Here is a 24,256-nt window from a genome sequence, read left to right as displayed (position 1 = left end):
TGACATACAGTGACCCCATAGGGTTTTCAAGACAAAGAGACAAACCCAGGTGGCTGCTTAATCTATAGTGATGCTCTAGGCTTGCCTGCTCAGGATTGAGAAATACCTGGAGACTTCGGGAGTGGTCAGGGGAACTGATCTCTGTAGTATGGAGATGACCTGTAATTCTGGGGGATCCCCAGGTCCCACCTGGAGACTGGTAGCCCTAGTCTCATGACTCCTGTCATGTATCCAATGGGCTCAGGAGGGGGCCTGCTTCTCCCAGGGGTGATCTCCCAGCCTCCCTTTCCCATTCCCTTTGTTCTTCCAGCCTTCTGAAGTTATTCCTGTTATCTTTCATGGCTGGTACTGTTTAGTGTTGTAAGGAGTATAAAACGACCTTGCATGGTTCTTTGGGTGCTAAGACGTTTGAAGAATGGTTGCACTTTGGAGTTTAGCTAACATTGTGCTTTCCATGGGAATGCCTTTTGGCACGCAAATCCCCTGCAAATGGAGCTGAGGGTATAACTGTTCCTGAAGAACTCCGTAAGGCATCTTTATCAACATTTCCTCTGTGATGGCAAGTCCCTGTTGTTGCTCCCCTAAATGCCCAATGAGGCTACTTTTTACTCATCTCTACGAAAAGACCTGAGTCTGATTTGGTGTCTTCATGTACGCATATCACAGGGGCATGACAACTCCCCAGTACAGCAGAACAAGAGTTTCATTAGATCTTCGTCAAATACAAGCAAAGTCTGTTTGCCAGCACTGGATTGGGAATTTCCTGAAGGTTTTGGGGGTGAACCGGGGGGGGGGGGTGGACCCTGGGAAAGGTGGGGTTTAGGTAGGGGACCCAAGTGGGGCATAATGCCACAGAGTCCATCTTCAAAAAGGGCCCTTTTCTCCAGGGGAATTGATCCTTGTCACCTAGAGATCATAATTCTGGCAGATCTCCAGGCCCCTCCTGGTGGTTGGCAACTCTTAAATGAAAGTATTTGTGCCTGGCTGGCAAATATGGATTGATATAAATGCCCCTGGGGAATCAGCCAATGGGGCCTGAAACCATCTCAGCAGGACTTTTGAAATCACCTTAAAACTTGAGTAATTTTCTGTCTTCCCTGCAGGGCTACTGTCGGAAATTACTTGTTCTCCTGTCCAACTGTGAATTAGTGAGTATTTAGGAAGCTAGACAACAGAGAAGCACAATTTCTCTGCAGAAAAGACAGGAAAGCTCTCCTGCATACGGTGCCTAATAATAACCCACATTTATGAAGCACGTGCAGCATCCAAAGTATTTCACAGACACTTTCTTGCCAAAGTCAAACACTTGGCATATAGAAGAACAAACAGCTCCAGCCTGAAGAAGAAGAAGAAGAAGAAGAAAAAGAAGAAGAAGAAGAAGAAGAAGAAGAAGGTTCTTATATACCGCTTTTCTCTACCCGAAGGAGTCTCAAAGCGGCTTCCAGTCGCCTTCCCTTTCCTCTCCCCACAACAGACACCCTGTGAGGTGGGTGAGGCTGAGAGAGCCCTGATATTAATGCTCGGTCAGAATAGTTTTATCAGTGCCATGGTGAGCCCAAGGTCACCCAGCTGGGTGCATGTGGGGGAGCGCAGAATCGAACCCAGCATGCCAGATTAGAAGTCCGCACTCCCTAACCACTACACCAAACTGGCTCTCCTGGAGAGGAGACGACTGAGAGGGGATCTGATAACCATCTTCAAGTATTTGAAAGGCTGCCATATAGAGGATGGAGCAGAGTGGTTCTCTCTTGCCCTGGAGGGACAGACCAGAACCAATGGGATGAAATTAAGGCAAAAGAAATTCTGTCTAAACATCCGGAAGAAGTTCCCGGCAGTTAGAGTGGTTTCTCAGTGGAACAGGCTTCCTCGGGAGGTGGTGGGTTCTCCATCTTTGTAGATTTTTAAACAGAGGCTGGAGAGCCATCTGATGGAGAGGCTGATTCGGTGAAGGTTCAAGGGGGTGGCAGGTGACAGTGGATGAGCGATAGGGTGGTGAGTGTCCTGCATAGTGCAGGGGGTTGGACTAGATGACCCAGAAGGTCCCTTCCAACTCTATGATTCTATGAATTCCCATGGAGAAAATTAAACTAGTGGGGGATGGTAGTGGGAGGGGAGGTCACATCAGAAGCGACAGAGACCATTTGTTGTGACATCAGATGGGCCTTACTCTTTTTCTGAGTAAGCCCCCCCCCCACTGGTCCGCTGACTGGAAGTGAGGGGCAGTGAGGCCTGGCAGTGGGGAAGCCCCTTCTCCAGGGGCTGGGTTGGTAACCTTATTGTCCACACCTTGTCTGAAAAATAGTTCCTAATAGTCCCGCTCCGTCAATCGTCTACCGGGGCAATCCCTGCCATGAAAACAAATGACAGATTTCTTTGCCCTGAAGATAAAATGCTATGAGATTCAACGCAAAATTCCAATTGCCTTTGATCCATCGTCGCTATTACAGCACAACTTACTCCACTACTCATCCAGTTCCTTTTAGGGCAGTGTCTACACACACACACACAAACACAAACACACACAAACACACAAACCAAGATCACAGCTCTGCTTTCGAACGCCTCGTCCTGTAAGAGGGCTGTGTTGATTTTGTTCATCAATAATACCAGACATGCTAAAGCCTCTGGAATTATCAGTCTCAAATGTTTATCAGAAATATTCATGTTATTATTTTGTGTGTGTATGGGCGCGTGCGTCCCGAAGTTACGACGGAGCCTCAGAAGGGATTAATAGAAATTTTAATTAAGATATGGAAATAAGCTGCTTTCTCCTCACGCCAGCAGAGAAAGCTGCAACTGAGGGTGATTGACAGACTCTTTCGGCGCACTGAAAAAGAAAACATTTCTCGGTGCACATGACCGCTTCTCAGGGCCGACTCAGGCAAATGCTGCATGCATTCTGGGATTTTTTGCGCCGGTCTGGATTGCCAAATGGTTCTTGGAATCGGTCTTCTTCAGCTCCGCCATGGGCTTGGATGTTCTGGTGGAGGTGTGGTGCTTGTATTAATGTGCCCACCTGGGAGAAATTCTGTTTTCTAGGCCGAGTTTCAGAGGCCAGCTAGAGAGGGTTGTTGAACCTCACCGGTAGGCAGAACAAAAACGGCCTGTCAGTGGAGCATGCAGCAAGGTGCCCCGAGGACATGTTCCACATCCCCTGGGAGAGTCCGACTTTCACTAATTGTTTGTAAATAATTCTTTGACCCTGACATTTTTTTACTCGCTGATAAAGATCCAAATGTCTTATTTTGTCACTAAAGTCTTAGCTAAGATGTCCCTATAAAGTGTTATTTATCTTCTCTTTCCCCCTTCAAGGATCGCTGCCTTGTTGTGGCAAGGGGGCTTGCGTAGTTCAGTGAAGCTATGAGCTATGCCGTGCAGGGCCACCCAAGACGGACAGGTCATAGCTGAGAGCTCTGACAAAAGGTGATCCACTGGAGAAGGCAATGGCAAACCACTCCAGTATCTTTGCCATGAAAACTCTATGGACAGTTCCAATAGGCATAACGATATGACGCTGGAAGATGAGCCCCTCAGGTCGGAAGGTGTCCAATATGCTACTGGGGATGAGCAGACGGCTAGTACGAGTAGCGCCAGAATGAATGAAGCGGCTGGGCCAAAGCCGAAAGGACGCTCAGTTGTGGAAGTAACTGGTGGCGAAAAGACAGTCCGATGCTGTAAAGATTTTTATTCCATAGGAACCTGGAACGTCAGATCCATGAATCAAGGCAAGCTGGACGTGGTTAAACAAGAAATGAGAAGACTGAACATCGACATTTTAGGAATCAGTGAACTAAAATGGACAGGAATGGGTGAATTTAATTCAGATGACCATCAGGTATACTACTGTGGACAAGAATCTCGCAGAAGAAATGGAGTAGCATTCATAATCAATAAGAGAGTAGGAAAAGCAGTCTTGGGATACAATCCCCAAAATGACAGAATGATCTCAGTTCGAATCCAAGGCAAACCATTCAACATCACAGTGATCCAGGTCTACGCCCCAACCACTGCTGCTGAAGAGGATGAAGTTGATCAGTTCTATGAAGCCCTACAACACCTTCTAGAAGCAACGCCCAAAAATGATGTGCTTATCATCATGGGGGATTGGAATGCTAAAGTAGGAAGCCAAAAGATAACCGGGATAACAGGCAAGTTTGGCCTTGGAGTACAAAATGAAGCAGGGCACAGGCTGGTAGAATTTTGTCAAGAGAATACAATGGTCATAGCAAACACTCTTTTCCAGCAACCCAAGAGACGACTCTACACATGGACATCACCAGACGGTCAACACAGAAATCAGATTGACTATGTGCTCTGCAGCCAAAGATGGAAAAGTTCTATCCAGTCAATAAAAACAAGACCAGGAGCTGATTGTGGTTCAGATCATGAGCTTCTTGTTGCAAAATTTAGGCTTAAATTGAAGAAAGTAGGGAAAAGCACTAGGCCACTCAGGTATGAACTAAATCATATCCCTGACGAATACACAGTGGAGGTGACAAATAGATTTAAGGAATTAGATCTGATAGACAGAGTGCCTGAAGAACTATGGACGGAGGTTCGCAACATTGTACAAGAGGTAGCAACTAAAACCATCCCAAAGAAAAAGAAATGCAAGAAATCAAAATGGCTGTCTGAGGAAGCTTTACAAATAGCTAAGGAGAGAAGGGAAGTGAAAGGCAAGGGAGAAAGAGAAAGATACACCCAATTGAATGCAGAATTCCAGAGAAAAGCTAGAAGAGATAAGAATGCCTTCTTAAATGAACAGTGCAAACAAATAGAAGAAAACAATAGAATGGGGAGGACCAGAGATCTTTTCAAGAAAATTGGAGATATGAAGAGAACGTTTCATGCAAAGATGGGTATGATAAGGGACCAAAATGGTAGGGACCTCACAGAAGCAGAAGAGATCAAACAAAGGTGGCAAAATTATACAGAAGAACTATACAAGAGCGAGCTTAACATCCGTGATGACCACAATGGGGTAGTTACTGACCTGGAGCCAGACATCCTGGAATGTGAAGTCAAATGGGCCTTAGGAAGTCTAAGCAACAATAAAGCTAGTGGTAGTGACAGCATTCCAGTTGAACTATTCAAAATCTTAAAGGACGATGCAGTAAAAGTGCTACACTCAATATGCCAGCAAATTTGGAAAACTCAACAATGGCCACAGGATTGGAAAAGGTCAGTTTACATTCCAATCCCAAAGAAGGGCAATGCCAAAGAATGTTCAAACTACCGCACCATCGCACTAATTTCTCATGCTAGCAAAGTTATGCTCAAAATCCTACAAGCTAGGCTCCAGCAATATGTGGACCGAGAACTTCCAGAAGTACAGGCAGGATTTCGAAGAGGCAGAGGAACTAGAGATCAAATTGCCAACATACGCTGGATCATGGAGAAAGCTAGGGAGTACCAGAAGAACGTCTACTTCTGCTTCATTGACTATGCTAAAGCCTTTGATTGTGTGGAGCACAACAAATTGTGGCAAGTTCTTAAAGAGATGGGAATACCAGAGCATCTTATTTGTCTCTTGAGAAATTTATATGCAGGTCAAGAAGCAACAGTGAGAACTGAACATGGAATCACTGACTGGTTCAAAATTGAGAAAGGAGTTCGGCAAGGCTGTATACTGTCGCCTTGCCTATTTAACTTGTATGCAGAGCACATCATGAGAAATGCGGGATTAGAGGAGTCACAAATTGGGATCAAGATTGCAGGGAGAAATATCAACAACCTCAGATATGCAGATGATACCACTCTAATGGCAGAAAGTGAAGAGGAACTAAAGAGCCTGTTGATGCGGGTGAAGGAGGAGAGTGCCAAAGTTGGCTTGAAACTCAACATCAAGAAAACAAAGATCATGGCATCCGGCCCTCTCAATTCCTGGCAAATAGAAGGGGAAGAAATGGAGATAGTGACAGATTTTATTTTCCTGGGCTCCAAGATCACTGCAGATGGGGACTGCAGCAAAGAAATTAAAAGACGCTTGCTCCTGGGGAGGAAAGCTATGGCAAATCTAGACAGCATCCTAAAAAGCAGAGACATCACCCTGCCAACAAAAGTGCGTTTAGTCAAGGCTATGGTCTTCCCAGTTGCAATGTATGGCTGCGAAAGTTGGACCATAAGGAAGGCCGAGCGTCAAAGAATTGAGGCTTTTGAACTCTGGTGCTGGAGAAGACTCTTGCGAGTCCCTTGGACTGCAAGGCGAACAAACCAGTCAGTCCTAGAGGAGATCAGCCCTGACTGCTCTTTAGAAGGCCAGATCCTGAAGATGAAACTCAAATATTTTGGCCACCTCATGAGAAGGAAGGACTCCCTGGAGAAGAGCCTAATGCTGGGAGCGATCGAGGGCAAAAGAAGAAGGGGACGACAGAGAATGAGGTGGATGGATGGAGTCACTGAAGCAGTAGGTGCAAACTTAAATGGACTCCGGGGAATGGTAGAGGACAGGAAGGCCTGGAGGATCATTGTCCATGGGGTCGCGATGGGTCGGACACGACTTCGCACATAACAACAACAAATCTTCTCTTTTATAATTTTATTTATTATTCATTTAATTAATTATATTTGTAGGCCGCTGCTCCTGGTCTGTTTTCCCGCAATGGCTAAAAAACCAGACAATCCTGCAAAATGACAATCTAGAAACCCTCAGAATCCTAACCCCCGTCTCCCCCCTTAGTCTCCCCAACCTTTATGCTTTAGGATGCTTTGGGGATGCTGATCCTGTGTTGAGCAGGGGGTTGGACTAGATGGCCTGTATGGCCCCTTCCAACTCTAGGATTCTATGATTCTATGATTCTATGAACCCATTAAGACAACCCAAGTCCCAAATTCTCCAGGGGTGATGTTACAAACTAGAACCCCGAAGGAGGAGTGAGATCTTCCGTCAGCCTGATCTCAACCAAAGGCCTGCCGGAAGAGATCCATCTTGCAGGCCCTGTGGAATGGTTTGTACAACCATTTTATGGTTCCTTCTGCTATTTATTTAAGCCCATGATCTAGCTCCGGGGTAGTCAAACTGCGGCCCTCCAGATGTCCATGGACTACAATTCCCAGAAGCCCCTGCCAACATTCGCTGGCAGGGACTCCTGGGAATTGTAGTCCATGGACATCTGGAGGGCCGCAGTTTGACTACCCATTTAGCTGTGTCTTTTCAGTTGTACTCGTATATGATTTTTGCCAATGTAAAGTGATGACTGACTGACTCGGTGCCATGTCAGGTCTGCTTTCCAGATCCCTGGAAAAATCACCATAGCTAGTGCTCACGTTGAATCATAGACTCATAGAATCCTAGAGTGGGAAGGGGCCATTCAGGCCATCTAGTCCAACCCCCTGCTCAACGCAGGATCAGCCCTAAGCATCCTAAAGCATCCAAGAAAAGTGTGTATCCAACCTTTGCTTGAAGACTGCCAGTGAGGGGGAGCTTACCACCTCCTTAGGCAGCCTATTCCACTGCTGAACTACTCTGTGAAAAATTTTTTCCTGATATCTAGCCTATATCGTTGTACTTGAAGTTTAAACCCATTACTGCGTGTCCTTTCCTCTGCAGCCAGCAGAAACAGCATCCTGCCCTCCTCCAAGTGACAACCTTTCAAATACTTAAAGAGGGCTATCATGTCCCCTCTCAACCTCCTTTTCTCCAGGCTGAACATTCCCAAGTCCCTCAACCTATCTTCATAGGGCTTGGTCCCTTGGCCCCAGATCATCCTCGTCGCTCTCCTCTGTACCCTTTCAATTTTATCTACGTCTTCTTGAAGTGAGGCCTCCAGAACTGCACACAGGATCTTTTAGACTGAGCGATCCTCTTGTCCCAGTAAGAGGCATACAAAGCCAATAAATCACTTTCAATCAACCCAAAGTCTCCCGGCTGCAAATCTGACATTTACCGCAAGCCACTGGATAAAGCCGAAAATTACCATTCAGCACCGTTGGTGGGTAGGCGAGTAACAGAAGATCTACAAAGCATTAAATTGGAACGGTTGTGAAGGGATCGCCACCAAATTAAACTTTCAAGGAAAGCACAGCAGGGGATGAAGGAAGGAAAAAAATTAAGTTTGGAGTTTTCCTTCCAACCCCGCACACACTCAATTAAAAATAAATAAATAACAGTCCGGAATAAAATCCTTCATTAATATGATTGTGAAAAGGCACCAACCCAAGATTAGGAGGCTGCAAGAAGTTGTGTCATTAAGTACCAATGATGGACGTTATCTTGCTTTAAGTTGGGGAGGTATTAAGTTAATACTGTTTGACAAAAATTTATTAGCACTTGCATAGACACATATTTCGTTTTTTTTTCTTTTTTTGGCCAGTTACCTTCTTGAATTTTTTTAAAATTTCTAATCGCTCTCTAATCTATGAGAAAGAACTCAAGAGCTCGCTGCATTTTAAAACAATTTTAATCAGCAGAGATTGTGGCCGTAGTGTTTGAGTTCAATTTAAATCCTTTGCAAACACATGGCGGATTGTGCACCCAAAGTTTTCTCCTCACAATGGGAAGTCAAGTGGCCTTGTGAAAAGTTCAGAGTAGCATTCGCCTTATGGCCAACGAGTGAGCCATAAGGGCTGGGAGAACAGCACTATCAGGGCTGTGACTAGGCCAAGGTCAGCCAGCTGGGTGAACTTGGGCTCACCCACAGCACTGATAAAGCTGTTCCGACTGAGCAGTAATATCAGGAGTCCCTCAGCCCCACCTCCCTCACAGGGTGTCTGTTGTGGGGAGAGGAAAGGGAAGGCAAATGTAAGCTGCTTTGAGACTCCTTCAAATAGAGAAAAGTGGCGTATAAGGACCAACTCTTCTTCTTCAGTCATCTCAGGGCTCGCTCAGCCTCACCTCCCTCACAGGGTGTCGTGGGGAGAAGAAAGGGAAGGCGACTGTAAGCCAATTTGAGACTCCTTCAGGTAGAGAAAAGTGGCATATAAGAACCAATTATTCTTTTTCTTCAGTCATCTCAGGGCTCTCTCAGCCTCACCCACCTTACAGGGTGTCTGTTGTGGGGAGAGGAAAGGGAAGGCGATTGTAAGCCAATTTGAGACTCCTTCAGGTAGAGAAAAGTGGCATATAAGAACCAACTCTTCTGCTGCTGATGCTAGCTGCATGTAGAGGAGCGGGGAATCAAACTCGGCTTGCCAGATTAGAAGCCAACACTCTTAAACGCTATACCACACTGACACTGGGGTTGGACTAGATGGCCTGTATGGCCCCTTCCAACTCTGTGACCCTGTGGCATATACCCCGTCCTGTCCCCCTAATGGGGACCCCAAAGCAGCTTACATCTTTCTCCTTTCATGCACTTTATCCTCACAATAACCCAGTGAGGTGGATTAGGCTGAAGATGGGGGACAGGGCCAAGAACACCCAGGGAAGTTCCATAGCATCATGGGGGATTCGAACCTGAATCTTTTAGACCCTAGCCTGTCAGCCAGAACGGTTACATTCCCCAGGGATTCGCACAATGCCGCCTACAGAGCAACAGGACTTGAGGGAAGCCAGAAGTGTTATTTAACGTTAAATATTTGCAGATGTTAGATGTTAGCAGAAATTTGTGCTTTATAGTTTGGCTCTAATCCCTACCCCCAAATATTGATGTCACCACTTGTTACTACTTTGCCATTCTTTCAAGGGACTTTAAAAGCCCATAGACAGATTGGGAGCAGGAAGATATCAATAAAATATATTAAAAATGGACGGAGAAAACATTTCTCTGGCAGCCGGCAAGATAACACCATCAGGAGAAGCAGCTGCAGTGAGAGAGGTGTGTGTGTGTAGGGTTTTTTTTTTTTTTTTTAGTAAAAACAAGATGTCTTTCCCTCTCGTTAAAAATATTGCGAGCAAAGCACAGATTTGGGAAGAAAATCAACTGACCATGAAAAGGAGGCAGAAAAACACAGAGAAAGGAAGAGGTTGGAAATGGGGGCCTGAAGTTGCCAGCAAATTGGAGCAAGGCCTGGAGACCCTCTAGGATTACAACTGTTCTTAGAATCATAGAACTGTAGTGTAGGAAGGAGCCACACAGGCCATCTAGTCCCAGCCCCTGCTCAATGCATCCAGGAGAAGGATCTGTCCAGCTATTGCTTGAAGACCACCAGTGAGGGGGAGCTCCCAACCTCCTTAGGCAACCCCTTCCACTGCTGAACTAGACTGCCAGTAACGGGGAGCTCACCACCTCCCTAGACAGCCTATTCCAGTGCTGATCTACTCGGACTGTGAATCCCCCCCCCGACATCTAGATGTTCTCCATATTCTTTAGACCCATTACTGTGGGTCCTATGCCCTGCTGCCAAGAGGAACCTTTCCCTGCCCTCCTCTAAGTGGCAACCTCTCAGATCCTTCAAGAGAGACAACTTGCCCCCTCTAAGCCTCCTGTCCTCCTGGCTGTTCTTTTGATGATGGAGATCAGTTCTCCTGGAGAAAAAAAAATCATTCCATTGGAAGGGGGACCCCATGACTTTGTAACATCCTGAAGTCCGTCTCTTTCGCGAACCCTGCTTTGTGCAGACTCCATGCCCCACCCCGACCAAATCACTGGATTTGGGATTGAGGAAGCTCAGAACAGGAGGTGGGGAAAGCCAAGCACAGCAGGAGAGGATTGGAGACAGCAGAGGAGGGCGGGGGAAACCAAGAGGCAAATCTCTGCTGAGAGAAGTTAGGGCTTCTGGAGCACAGTCACTTTAAAGGAAGCCTTTCAAATGGGAACCAGGAAGACTTTGAATTGATGCCTTGGCCACTCAGCGAAGACTGCTTTGCCACAGCATTGGAGGCACAAAGCAGGAAGTTAATTTGCAAAAAAGCAGAGAGCTGCACATTTACTCTTGGCGGTTTTTGAAATATCGAGGCTTATATCTACTCCAGGATATCACGGGGGAAAGGTAGGGTCACTCCAAATCAATCGTGCTTGTTGCAGAGGGAAACTTTAAAGCGCCCCAAATCAAAGTGGAAATCAAATTCAGCGTAGACAGCACAGATTCATTCAAACTGGGACTGGGTAAAATGCCGTGTGCAGACTACACCCAGGTTCCATAGAATCTGGTGTAGATTGACACTAAGATTATAATCGGTTTCGTTGAGGTGAAACACTCTTCTTTTATTTCAATGACTTATGCAAAATGTAACTGAGATCTGTGATTCTAATTTTTATCCCCCCCCAAAGAGATGTGTTGATATGAGGAAATGACAGTTTACAAGTGACGAAGGATTGCATTTTGCCGGCTGAAATGATACAACAACACAAAAAAAATAGAGTTCAAACAAACTGTAAGGAGAGGGTTTTTTTTTTCTTATAAGTATAAATATAAAAATTAGCCAGCTCATAAATATGAGGAATGTGGGCCACAGAATTCAACACGAAGCTACCCCGTTATTACGTCTGTAATTGCCAATAATTAATTTGCTAATTGCATGCAACTAATCTGTGTCCTTTTTGTTTTATATCAATTAACAGAGTAATTAAAAAAAGCAATCTTCTTCATCGCTCCTCACTGGCAGCCCTAACCCAGCTGAGCTAATGAAACAGGGCAACCTCTTTAACTAACCTCATTAGGATCCCTTCTTTTGTCGAACATCCTGGAAGAAATGGTTAATTTGGTGGCAGGAAAATCTTTGATGCTAAGTGTGCTAATGAAGGGACTGGACGGCTTTGATCTGAGGTTTGTCAAGGAGGCTCCTTCGCTGGTGGTAGATCAAATCCGGGGACGATTCACGTGGGCAATTGTTAATTTCACTGTAGGGATAAGGAAAAGGTTGCATAGTTTGGCCTGGTTACAGGTCTTTTTATATCAGAGTGCTAGGCTGAGATCAGCTTCATTGAAGTTTAGGAGTCCCAGGTAGGGTTGCCAGGTTGAATCTCTCCACAGGCAGGCAGGTTGGGAGCAGGAACATGGCGATGGGCAGACATAATCAGTGTGATGATGTCACTTCCTGGAAATCCCCCGAATCAGTGGGTCAGGAGGGGAAGAATCCTAGAGTGTGACACTGACGCAACGGCATCCTTTGATGCTTTTGCACCATGTCACAATGGCTCTCCCCCTGCCCTCCCATTTTCTCCCCACTGTCCTGCTGACCGCAGCAGGGCGATGGGTGAACAGTGCAGGTCTCCCAGCACTGTCAGATTTCCAGAAAGCTAATTCAAGTCCTGGTTTTTATTGGAACAGTAATTCCATGTCTACATTATGACACTTCAGCATGGCCCAGTAGTTAAGAGTGGTGGCCTCTAACCTGGAGAGCCGTGTTTGATTCCCCGCTCCCCCACATGCAGCCAGCTGGGTGACCTTGGGCTTCTCACAGCCCTGAGAGTGATGTTCTCACAGAGCAGGGCTCTCTCGGCCCCACCTGCCTCACGAAGTGTCTATTGTGACGAGAGGAAGGGAAGGCGAATGTCAGCTGCTTTGATGCTAAGTGTGCTAATGAAGGGAGAGCTCACCACCTCCTTAGGCAGCCTATTCCACTGCTGAACTACTCTGACTGTGAAAATTTATTTCCTGATATCTAGCCTATATCGTTGTGCTTGTAGTTTAAACCCATTACTGTGTGTCCTCTCCTCTGCAGCCAGCAGAAACAGCATCCTGCCCTCCTCCAAGTGACAACCTTTCAAATACTTAAAGAGAGCTATCATGTCCCCTCTCAACCTCCTTTTCTCCAGGCTGAACATTCCCAAGTCCCTCAACCTATCTTCATAAGGCTTGGTCCCTTGGCCCCAGATCATCCTCATCGCTCTCCTCTGTACCCTTTCAATTGTATCTACGTCCTTCTTGAAGTGAGGCCTCCAGAACTTCAAAATATGTGTGTCAAGGTTGCATTGACCCTGCCCCACATAGAGTCATCTTGGGATTTCTTCTGCCATCCTGGGGAGTCCCTCCGTGCTCTGCAGGCCGTGTGACAATTGCGAGATTAACTGGGGCAGAATCTCGAGCTTTCCACTCTCCTTCTCATTCTCCCATGGATGCCCAACCCAGCCACATACTCCCAAATCCCGCCCCTGATGGTTTAGCACAGGGGCAGTCAAACTGCGGCCCTCCAGATGTCCATGGACTACAATTCCCATGAGCCCCTGCCAGCGAACGCTGGCAGGGGCTCATGGGAATTGTAGTCCATGGACATCTGGAGGGCTGCAGTTTGACTAGCCCTGGTTTAGCAGTTCTCCTCCTTAATCAGCTTATGTAGTCAAGCTAAATGAACTGAGGGAGGGAAGCTGGTGCCGGTGGACATGACCGTCAGCCGAAAAATTAGAAATCATCTGTCGGGTGAAAAGTGCGTGTGTGTGAAAGCGACAATTTTCTTTGCATCTCGCCCGTCCTACAATGGCCTCCGGTCAAATAAGTTTTGGAAGCAATATATGTACATTGATAACAGTTACTTATCAAAGGCGAGGGGGACAGAACCATACACTGTCAAGAAGAAGGAGAAGGAGAAGGAGAAGGAGAAGGAGAAGGAGAAGGAGAAGAAGAAGAAGAAGAAGAAGAAGAAGAAGAAGAAGAAGAAGAAGAAGAAGAAGAAGAAGAAGAAGAAGAAGAAGAAGAAGAAGAAGAACTGGGTTTTATACCCCGCATTTCTGTACCTGAAGGAGTCTCAAATTGCCTTCCCTTCCTCTCTCCACAGCACAGACCCTATGAAGGGGGTAACGCTGAGAGAGCCCTGATAGTACTGAAGAAGAAGAAGAGTTGGTTCTTAGATGCCGCTTTCCTCTACCAGAAGCAGTCTCAAAGCAGCTTCCAGTCGCCTTCCCTTTCCTCTCCCCACAACAGACACCCTGTGAGATAGATGGGGCAGAAAGAATTCTGAGAATTGTGATTAATCCAAGGTCACCCAGCTGGTTACATGTGGAGGAGCGGGGAATCAAGCCTGATTCATGAGATTTGAAGCTGCCGCTCTTAACCGCAACACCTTTTAGTGTAGTGCAAGCCTATGGGCACCTCTGGAATACTGACATAATGTGATGTTTGCAACCACAAAATGGCTGCCATGGGAGTTGGAGCCAGTCACAAAATGGCTGCTTCCCTTCAAGCGTACAGTGAAGATCCTTTTGCTCTGGTGGAAGCTGCTGCCAAAGTGACGTTTTGGAAAAATCAGCACAGCTAATCAGTTCTCCAGTGGCCAATCGGAATCCTTGCTGTGCAAAAGCCACCGTAGGCCCTGCCTGCTTTCTAAAAATGCTTGATGAATGCCAGGAAAGGTGTTTGCAGGTGCCACGGTGCCCTCGAACACCACATTGGGGACCCCCAGTCTAATGCATATCTATCCCGCACTTTCTCAAGGGAGATCAGCATTCATGAAACTCTGTTCCTCTTTTCATCCTCACAGTGACTCTGTAAAGTAAGCTAGCCGACGAAACTGTGACTAGCTTAATGTGAAGCTTCATGTCAAGACGGGCTTTCTCAGACTGTAGGCCAGCCACTACATTACCACACTTCCATTTTTAAGCTATCTGCCACTCTCAAGATCAGAGAGAGAAGAAGAGAAGAGCTGGGATTTTGTATCCTTCTTTTCACTACTCAGAGTCTCAGAGTGCTTCACATGCCTTCCCTTCCTCTCCCCACCACAGACACCCTGTGAGGTAGCTGGGGCTGAGGGAACCCTGAAAGAACTGTCACTAGCCCAAGGTCACAAAGCTGCATGTGGAGGAGGAGGGGGTGGAATCGAACTCATTTCTCTAGATTAGTGGCCACCACTCTTTAATCACTACACCAACCTGGCTCTCATCATCCAGGATAATTTCTTACAGGAGGCCATATTGGTTTGCAGTGGAAGAGCAAGATTCAAGCCCAGTAGCACTTTACGGACCAACAAGATTCCCAGGGTATATGCTTTGAAGGCTCAAACTGTCTTCATCAGATGCAGGCAAGCATGAAGATCCTTATGTCCTTATATCCTAGTCAAAAGGTGGGAGGGATGTTGCAAGGAAGGGAGTGAGGATGCAGAATAGTTTCAGGAGGTTAACCACGTTGGTCTCCTGTAGAAGAGGTAGATCTGAGTCCAGTACGACTTTTGAAACCAACAAGTTTTCGGATGCGTGAGCTTTGGAGAATTCCAGCTTCCTTTGTCAGCTCAGACCCCAAATATCTTTGGCTTATCCGTGGTGTTACTGGACTTAAATCGAACTCTTCAGGATGCAAAATGTATCGGGAAAGAATTGCTTTCTCGAAGCAGCAAATTAGCATATGGATCCTATGTCGCTAGGAGGGGTGTAACTCAATTTCAAGGCTGCTGCTTCCTTTCAAAAATCCCAGTTGGAGGAAGTGACGGCGGTGGTTTCATCTTGAACCAGGAGAACCTGGGCCAGGTTTCTCCCTGCTCAAGATTAAACTGCCTTTTTCCTTATAATCTCCCAAGAGGGTTACGATCCACAGATGAGGATCTGCTCAGGGTCTCAAGGCTTTTCTGGCCTTGCCCCCAGCCTGGTAGAATAAGCTCCCAAGGGAGATCAGGGCCCATTCTGCACCCAAGGGTTAATGCACCTTCAATGCACCTTAGAAGTAGATTTCCCTGTTCTGCACAGGAAAAGCCAGCTGCAAAAGGACACTGGAAGTGCATTATCCTCCAAGTGCAGAATGAGTCCTACTTCCTGCAGGATCTCAATCAGGGCCTGCAAAACGGAACTGTTCCACAAGGTTGATGGTCAAGGCCCACAATAACATCCACCAAACAGTTGGCCTCATGGCTCGGAGGCCAAGGATAATTAGAAGGTCGGCTCCCTTCTAGAAGATTCCCCTGTCTGGGTATTTTAGAGGAGCTGATTTGTAGGTCGATTGTTTTAAATGGTATGTTCGTTTTATTGATGTTACCCTCGCTGAGTGTTTGGAGGGGCAGGCCACAAATAACAATTTATCGTTATTATTTTTATTATTTTTCTCCAACAAAATGAATGCCATTAAAACAGATGCCTGGTTTCATTCCAGTCGTGTAGGTAGAATCAACCTTAAAAAAAAATGACACTCAACATAGAAAAGATGCGGAACAGTGTGAAAGAAACAAAAGAATCAAGAGCACCGAAAATTATTTTTTCGGCAAGCGACTGGCCCAGTCCTTGCAAGCAGGGTTGATTCTTCCCCTCCCCCATCCAGGCAGCATTTTCGGGAGCATCTGGGCCTCCTACTCCCTCCCCCACCCCCTTGGTTCCTCATGTATGTGAAATGTATGCTAATGAATTCCTCGCTTTGGGGGCAAACGGTTAAAACACATAAATAGAGCCTAACCTTGGGAGGGAAAACAGGAAGGCCGTCCACGTGACGGGCTGTGGGGGAGGGGAGGTGTCCCCCTTGGGCTCAGAGGAGGGACGCCTTGCACTGGGATTGAAATTTAAAAATCCAAGATGACAAGGAGGCAGTGGAGATGGGGCATAAGTAATTAATTTATCCCCTGGACCATGTGAGCTTGTGTGTGTGTGTGTGTGTGTGTGTGTGTGTGTGTGTGTGTGTGTGTGCGTGCGTGCACGCATATGTGTGTCTGCCCAGGAGCAAGCTAGAGGTCCAAGGCAGGATCAGAAGCCTGCACTGTAATTGATCAAGGCGTAGCTAGATCCCATGTGCTGGAGCCAATCACCTTAAAGTGAAACTGACCAATAGCATGCACTGCTGACAAGATCTATTGTGAGGCTTGTGTGTATCATTTGGGCTTAGTTGTGGGTTTCTTGGTTCAGTCGTGCTTTCTTCTTGTACCATGCTGGGGTCCTCATAAAGTGCTCAAATCACTTCCAGTGCCTGCGTCCCTCCTGACCCCCCGGATATAACAGGGACCACCCAGTAATGGTGCCTCCAAGATAGGAGATGACAATTACCATGAGCCCCTGCCAATTGGCCATGCTGGCAGGGGATCATGGTAATTGTAGTCCATAGACAACTGGGGACCAACAGTTTGGCCACACCTGCCGTAAAACATTTGTGATGAGTATCTGTCCAGCCACTTAATGAAGACTGGCAGTGAGGGGGGAGGTCACCACCTCCTTAGGGAGTCCGTTCTACTGCTGAATTACTTTGAATGGGAATCCCCCCCCCTCATATTTAGCTGATATCATTCTACACATGGTTTATACCCATTCCCCTGGGTCCTCTCCTTTGCTGCCAACAGGAACTGCTCCCTTCCCTCCTCCAAGTGACCACCATTCAGATACTTCAAGAGTGCAATCCTGTCCCCTCTCAACCTCCTCTTCTCCAGGCTGAACTTTCCCAAGTCCCTCAGCCTTTCCTCACAGGGCTTGGTTCTCAGATCATCTCCGTCACTCTCCTCTGCAGCCTCTCAATTTTGTCTCTTCAAGCTGTTCTTGCAGAGCAGTTCTCTTAGAGCTCTCTCAGTCCCACCTCCCTCATAGGGCTTCTGCTTTGGGGGAAGGAAGGGGAAGGTGTTTGTGACTCCTTAGCGACTCCTTTGGGTAGTGAAAAGTGGGGTATAAAAAAAAAACAACTCTTCTTCTCAATCTAATCTGTGGAACACAATGCAGCACGAAGGGAAAGGAGCACGACAGGTATATCCCCAAACCCCCTGATCCACACCCTTGTCTGCTGTGTATCTGGACTCTTTTTGTTGGGGTGTGAGGGGGTGGTTTAGTTTGTAGTGGCCCAGACCTGCTCTAACCTGTCACCACTGTTCCACCATTCCACCCTCTGCTTGGCAGTGCCACCCATGTGATTTTCCAGACACCTAGAGGGGCTTTTCTCTCTGTGCTGAATTGCTGCCACCACCTGACCTTTGCAGAGATTGCGCACTGGGTGGGCTAGGACTCCCAGCTTCCCTTGCAAACCTTGCCTCTGTGTCTCCCACAATCCACCTTCCAGTTACTATGGGGACAGCTGACGCCCGTGTACTACTAAGGGAGTATCCACTCTCCAAGTGACCTTTCCCCCCTTCCTGATGCTCCTTTTAAAGAACGTCAAGAGCAGTGGTCGATCTAATCCAGCATCCTGTCTCATGTACTTGCCAACCAGCTCCTCTAGCGGGCCAACAGCAGGGCATAAAAACCAAGGCCTTCATAAGAACACCAGAAGAACCGTGCTGGATCAGAATAGTGATCCACTAGGTCCAGCCTCCTGTCTCCCACAGTGGCCAGCCAGTTCCTCTGAGGGTGCAGAAGAACTGGTTGGCCAATCTGTGAGACAAGCTGCTGGACTAGATGAACTATCAGTCTGAATTAGCAGGGCTCTTTTCATGGTAGGCCGGATGCCGGGCTAGATGGACCACTGGTAGGTCCAGCAGGGCTCTTCCGATGTCCTTATGAAGTCCTCAGCCTCTCTATCCTGTTGTTGGCCCTCCAGAGGATGGGATGCTGGATGAGATGGGATGCTGGACTGGGTGGACCACTGGTCTGATCCAGAAGGATTCTTCTGATGTTCTTGTGTAGACCTCAGCCTCTACGCCCTGTTGTTGGCCTTGCAGAGGAATTCCTGAGCCCTAAGATGAATGTTTACACACACAGACAAACACACACACACACACGACCTAGAGATGCTTTCCTTTTAGTTGAGAAAACCCCCTGGGAGTCCCACAGGTACATGGCACCTGTGCACATTGCTGCAGTCCTAGGGTGGAGGGGTTTCTTCCCCCCACTGGTGGAGGGGTTTCTTTTCCCCCAAAACAAAAGTCCTGCAGGCATTTGGAAAGCAGGCAAAGGAAGCCCCTCTTTCCTTCCCAAGTCAACTCAGATAAAGCGGCAGAGAAGGAGCCCCCTTTCCCCCAGCTGTGGTTGTGCTCCGTGGCTGGTACATCATAATGACATGAAAACGAGGCTGAGTGACACTGTTATTAACCTTTGTTACCTCAATAAATCATCGCAAACAGCCGCAATTACTCTGGTTTTCTGAGAAATACTACTTACGCAGCAGATCTTTTCCCTTGTTCTCCCGCGTGCCACAGTCTCTGTCTTTAACAACTGGAAGCCGGGCCGTGCAGCTGCGCATATCAATTTCTTGAAAGCGGAGGCAATAATTGAGTGCTGTTTCATAATCGCCTATAACAGACTTGGTGCGGCTCTTCTGTTGGGGGGAGGGAACGGGAAGTGGCCATGGGATGGCTGAGCAGAGGGAACACGGATTCCATGCTCTTTGTCAGGAACATGGTGTGATTTGTGGAGGGGGGGCCTGCCGAGGACCCAGCTTGAGGTCCGAGCCGGATCGTAATTCCAAGCCTCAAATAGTAGATGCAAATAGGATTTGCTGCAGCTCGCAGCTAGACCCTCTAGGGCAGTGGTCCCCAACCTTTTTGAGGCTGGGGACCGGCAGGGCAACTGGCCACCCGCGCATGCTGTGCACCCACTGCGCATGCACGGCCGGGCCACGCATGCGCACATGCGCCATGTGTGATCGAAATCGCGCATGTGCGGCACTTTCGCGCATGCGTACATGCGCGAAAGTGCCACGTATGCACGATTTCGGCAGCGCATGGCGCATGTGCGCATGCACGGCCCTGGTTCCCTCTCCCCCCTCCCGCAGTAAGATGCTTCCCGGGCCGCAAGCTTGCGGCCTGGGAAGTTTTTTACTGCGGGGGGGGCGGGGAGAGGGAGCCGCGGCCCGGCGCCAAGGTCTTTGGGGCCCAGCATCGGGCCGCGGGCCGCGGGTTGGGGACCACTGCTCTAGGGATCCAATCACTTTAAATCCAGCCATTAACCAATCCCCTACAATTGCGTGCAGATCCTTTGATTCCGACCTTCATTATACTGGTGGGCTTGCTCAGGAGGTTCTCAGCAACATTTGGATCATGAGCTGATCACTAAGAAAGAGCTGAATGTTACGAGGACCTTCGTGTTTCTCCCCCTCTGATGGGAAAGGTGCCCTAGTGCTCCTTTCTTCCATCTGCTGGGCATCTCAGGAGCATAGCCAGCCTGAAACAAGTGGAATGGGGGAACGGGAAGGGAGCAAAGCATCATGGGAGGGTACCTCCTTCCAGCCCCAAGGCGGAAAACATATGGCCAATTACAGCCTAGAACACGGGGAAAGGAAAGTCCAAATGCGGAAAGGGGAGTGTCAACTCTCAGCACACAATCGGAATCCAAAGCGAGGCTAAAACAAGGTATATCTCCTAATGCGGAAACGAGAGGAAATAGATCCCTGAAGATGCCATCCACAAATGCAGATGAAATGATTGGGATAAAGACTTCAAGGCCACAAATCCCAGAAAAACTAAAATAAACTTTTAATTCCAGCCACAAAAGCCTTTGACAAACATCTGGATACGTTTGCCTTGGCAACCCTATGGGATTGCCATAAATTGGCAATGGTTTGAGAGCACTTTCTGACACCACCAGCCCCAGATGAAACCTCCAACATCTCCTGCTAGACATACTGTTGCTGTACCGTGGTAAAACTTCCCCAAATAGGCAAACTCAGAGCTTTGGGCAAAAAGACTCAGTAGTTTATTTTAGAAGAGAACGTAGAGTACCACAGCCTCAAAGGAAGCCCTGCGATGCTTAAGACAAAGGCCATAGAATTTCAAAGAAGGATAGCATCCAGGAAAGGGGTGTGCACAACAACTCAAAACAGCGGCCATGGGGAAAAACCCAAATGCAAGCATTTCTCCATGGGGCAGCACTAATTGGACTCCACCCTCAAGATGAAATCACTGTAACCGGGAAATTCTTACCTGCGTGGTAAGTGAGAGGCCGATTCAGGCCTGTGCCGGAAAGGCGGGTTTTAATGCAGACACAAACAGAAAGGCCAGACCTTTAAAAATGCAAATCCAAGCAATATTGCTTCTGTGGAAATTGTCAGGGTATCTGCTGTGGGGAGAAGAAGAGAAGTAAACTACTCTGAGACTCCTTTCGGCAGTGAAAAGTGGGGTATGAAAACCAACCCTTCATCTTCCATAATGGCCATTTTCTCCAGGGGAATTGATCCTTGTTATCTGAAGACCAGTTGTAATTCTGGGACATTTCTAGTCCACAGCTAGAGACTGAGAAGCCTGCTCAGTATGGAACATCCACAATCTCCAAAGGTACAATTTTACACAGGTAAAAATATGCAATCCAACCTCTCAGCCTCTTAACAGAACAAAATAATGCCGTGTGGCTGGGATTGAGGCACGATCATCTAGCAGGGGTGGTCACTGTGGCTCCCCAGATGTTCATGGGCTTCCATTCCCATGAGCCCCTGCCAGCATGGCCAACTCCCACCCATTCCGGAAACCCTTCCTAATGCTTTCAAGAATCCCCAGGGTTTCACAAAACCCTGGTTGAGAAAGCCTGATCTAACTGATCTCCAAGCTATTGTCTTTGGAAATTTTTAAACAAAGGCTGGAGAGACATCTGACAGAGAGGCTGATTCTGTGAAGGATCAGGGGGTGGCAGGTGACAGTGGACGAGCGAGAGGGTTGTGAGTGTCCCGCATCGTGCAGGGGGTTGGACTAGATGACCCAAGGGATCCCTTCCAACTCTATGATTCTATGATTCTATGATCAGCTCCTCTGAAGGATATGGCTCCTCTGAGGGCTGGACTATATGGCCTTATGCTTGCTGAAGTCCCTCCCCAAGCACCCCCATCCCCAGGCTCTCCCCCCCCCCTCCAAATATCCCAAGCTATCGTAAGACTCCCTCTTGTGATCTGTGTCTTCTCCCAAAGAAGACAGCAAAATGAATCACTCTTGGCCCGGGCTTTGGACTCTTCTCGCTGACCTTCGGTCTGATTGATGTCCATTTGGTTCTCCTCCTTCTATCTCTGTCTCCCGTCCTTTGGCTGTGCCCCCTCCATCAGCAATAAAGCTTGGCACTCCCCTAACCTTACACACTCCGAAGGCCCCGTTGGTTGTGTAATAGGTTCTTAATAAGATTGGGTGGGGGAAACAAAGTCTACGCGGAACACATCAGTCACAGGCAAGAGGGCTAGGACAAAACCTTCTCTCTCCGGAATTAGATTCAAGCAGGCTTGTGGCGAAAGCTCGCTCCTGGGATCTATCGATAACGCAACGGTCTGGGGCGAGCCAGGACTTCATTGAAAAGCAAATAAGGCCTCACCTCTCTGGCGAGAGGGGATGAAGGGCCTTCAGTGATGATCTCTCCACCTGCTCTCCTCATTAGGGCTGGTTAAGAGAGTCCTGGCTTCGGGGTCTGCAGCCATTCTGTCATACATACATACATACATACATACATACATACATACAGACAGACAGACAGACAGACAGACAGACAGACAGACAGACAGACAGACAGACAGACATACAGACATACATACAGACATACAGACATACAGACATACAAAATTTGTTAAATATTTATCGGGTGATACTCTTGCGAGTCTCTTGGACTGCAAGGCGAACAAATCGGTCAGTCCTACGTGTAAACTGCACGGAGCTTTTATTCCAATCCCAGATCGATTCAGTCCCTGCCCTCTACACAGAATTCGATTTCCGTTTGGATTTGGGACGATTTAAATTTTCCTTCTGCAGCAAGAAGGATTGATCCGGAGTGACCCTACCTTTATTCTGCGATATCTTAGAGTGCTTATAATGCTCAATATTTTTCAAATCCGGACTGGGAAAGAAAGCTCCGTGGTAGAGAACCTCTGATAGGTCACACCTGGTTATGTGACAAGCTTGCCTTAAAGGAGAAGCCCCTATTTTCTCTCAACTTCTGTCGGTCCTGGATTTTTTCTCCCTTCTCTGCCTTTTTCGATCCTCTCCCACCCACCCCCCCCTTCAAGAAAAGAAAGAAAGAGACTTGGCTCCCCCCCCTTCTGAACTACCCTAACCAGGTGCAGAAGACTTTTCTCTTTCAATGGGGAGAGAGGGGAAGAGGAAGACCCGAGTTCAAAGCGATCTGAATTCAACAGGATTGGTAATGGAATAAACAAAGTAAGTGCAGACTCTGCCCTAGAGGAGATCAGCCCGGACTGCTCCTTAGAAGGCCAGATCCTGAAGATGAAACTCAAATACTTTGGCCACCTCATGAGAAGGAAGGACTCCCTGGAGAAGAGCCTAATGCTGGGAGCGATCGAGGGCAAAAGAAGAAGGGGACGACAGAGAATGAGGCGGCTGGATGGAGTCACTGAAGCAGTTGGTGCAAACTTAAATGGACTCCGGGGAATGGTAGAGGACAGGAAGGTCTGGAGGATCATTGTCCATGGGATCGTGATGGGTCGGACACGACTTAGCACCTAACAACAACGACCATATATGCTGACGTCGACCCATTTCTTCCCTTCCCCAAATGGCCAATGATGGGCCTCGAGGAGGTGGGAAGGGTGATACTCTAGGCAGCCTTCCTTAATGTCGATGGCCTTTACCACAGAAACAAGGGGAAACTCCTAGAGCAGACCTTCTCAACCCTGAGGCTTCTTGACGATCCTGGAAGGTTTTCCTGAATTAGTAGGAGTTAATTCATTTTTAAAAAATTGTTTTTAATGTGTTAAAAATTTATTGGGTGATATGACTATATATGGTCACGATGACCTGTCCCCCCCCACACACAATGGCCAATGATAGACCTGGAGGGGGTAGGAAGGGGAGGAGTCTCAAGTGGGTGTGTCCACAGCTTGGCTTCCCAACCATATTCTGCCCAATCTTACCACTTTTGGGGTTTCGCGAAGCCTGAGGAATGTTTCAGGGGTTTCTCAATGGTAAGAAAGTGGAGAAAGTCTGAGTGAGATTCAGATGGGTCGCTGTGTCGGTCTGAAGCAGTGGAACCAAGTCCAGTGGCGCCAACCAGACCAACATAGCTTCATTCGAGACTTCAGCTTCTGTGTGTATCCATGCCTCTTCAAGCACGTTGACATGGAATTTACCAGTCCAGGCATGTAGGCAGAGGATGAGCAGTAAATTAGCATACAGCATATTCGAGTTGTTTGATTCCAGCATATGTCAAACAGCCTTAATACTCTGTATGCAAATTTGCGGCTCACCCTCCGCCTCGATGCATGAACAGGTAATTTTCATTTCAAGTGTATCTGAAGGAGGGTCCGTGCACACGAAAGCTGAGGCCTCGAATGGAACTTTGTCGGTCTTCAAGGTGCCCCTGCTGGCCAAGGGACCAAGCCCTATGAAGATAGGTTGAGGGACTTGGGAATGTTCAGCCTGGAGAAAAGGAGGTTGAGAGGGGACATGATAGCCCTCTTTAAGTATTTGAAAGGTTGTCACTTGGAGGAGGGCAGGATGCTGTTTCTGTTGGCTGCTGAGGAGAGGACACGCAGTAATGGGTTTAAACAACAAGTACAACGATATAGGCTAGATATCAGGGAAAAAATGTTCACAGTCAGAGTAGTTCAGCAGTGGAATAGGCTGCCTAAGGAGGTGGTGGGCTCCCCCTCACTGGCAGTCTTCAAGCAAAGGTTGGATACACACTTTTTGTCA

General features: G+C 47.6%; 1 long non-coding RNA gene across 1 annotated transcript in view; it reads right to left on the bottom strand.

Annotated features, from left to right (window-relative positions):
- Positions 1–18,968, bottom strand: part of LOC143836896 (uncharacterized) — a 32,142-nt gene extending 13,174 nt beyond the window's left edge. Inside the window, exon 1 of the long non-coding RNA XR_013230824.1 lies at positions 18,801–18,968. This is a non-coding gene — a long non-coding RNA (uncharacterized LOC143836896). The remainder of the gene's footprint in view (positions 1–18,800) is intronic.
- Positions 18,969–24,256: the final 5,288 nt, after the last annotated feature.

Source organism: Paroedura picta, chromosome 4, assembly GCF_049243985.1.
Source record: "Paroedura picta isolate Pp20150507F chromosome 4, Ppicta_v3.0, whole genome shotgun sequence".
NCBI classification, from domain to species: domain Eukaryota; kingdom Metazoa; phylum Chordata; class Lepidosauria; order Squamata; family Gekkonidae; genus Paroedura; species Paroedura picta.
Note: the sequence above shows the minus strand (reverse complement) of the source record. Positions and strands in the feature narration are given on the sequence as shown.